Consider the following 1,453-nt stretch of genomic DNA (forward strand, 5'->3'; position numbering starts at 1 on the left):
AATCATGAAAGAATATTGAATGCTAATTTAAGCTATTTCAAGTGAAAATATATAGCAAAAATATAAGTTACTACAAGAAATAAAGTTGCAAGGCAAAAATCAAGTACGTAAGTTGGCAACTTACAAGATATAAAATATCAAAAAAAAAAAAAAATTATATAAAAACAAATCCAGTAGTAAAAATCCTTCTAACATCTAGTGTATAATAAAATCTGTATAAACTACATATATATTTACAAATATGTACAAAAAAAAATTAAGTAACAGTTATCACACATAATTTTAAATTGAAAAACAATCTCGAATCTCCCAAAAAAATAGTCTTCACATCAATTACACAAAGGCATACATATTTTTAAGTATTTAACATTGGTTTCATAACATTATTTTAGGAATAAAACTTGAAACTTCATATTTTCAAAGTAACTTCTTCTCATACTATTTTACAATAACTAATGGCACTACTCATGCAATGGCAATATGCTTTGTAAAATAGCAACAATTTGTAGACTATTCTAAAAAAATCAACTTGTAAGTATTTCTATACAAATTCAAATTTCTTAAGCTGTGAAAATATGAATGGACAAATATGCATCTCATTGATGTTTTTTTTTTTAATGTTAATCTTTCACATTCATGATTAAACAATTTCTTGCTCAACATCCACTTAAAAAAAATAGTTTGAGGTTGTGCATGCTTTGCATTTAATAAGCTCTGTGCAAAAAATTCTGCCAATATTCCTCAATGCTAAAACAAGTGATGGAATTTCTAGCATACTAAAATAACATTATAAAACTAAAAAATGGATAAGATAGGAGAATTGAGTACAAGACTCATCAAGACAGAAATGACAACCAAACCTAGTAAAACTCGTCAAAGTGACTAAAATAACAGCTTTTTTTTTTAATTTAAAAAAATAAATGCATATGGTGATTTATTATCTTAACAAAGTTACAACTAGGTGCTATTTGCCACTATGTACTCAATTCTCCTGTATGGCTATAAAAATGAATGCCATTATCTAAGAATCAAAACATTTTATGATATGAATATTTAAATTAAAATATTTCATTCATATGCATTTCTTGTGGCAGAAAATGACACAGCATGCAAAACAATGAATATTTATATTTGCTACAACTTAAGAACACTCGATGGAGTGTTATTTACAGGATTAAATATATATAATCACAAATTTCAAACATTAAATTTTTTCAATTTAACTTCTTAAAAGCTGAGATTTTAAGATGTCACATTTATAACAAACGAATAATGATTTTTTTCATTTAAACATTAAACACTGAAGTAAAAATAATCTAATGACAAATGAGATTCATAACACTTAATAAACCTTTGTTTTTAACAAAGGCAAAGTTTTAAATGCTAATAAGCTTCAACAGAATATTAGAAAAGAGAAACAATCAATAATATCATTGATACATCGAAAGTGAAA

This window comes from Argiope bruennichi, chromosome 10, assembly GCF_947563725.1.
Source record: "Argiope bruennichi chromosome 10, qqArgBrue1.1, whole genome shotgun sequence".
NCBI lineage: Eukaryota > Metazoa > Arthropoda > Arachnida > Araneae > Araneidae > Argiope > Argiope bruennichi.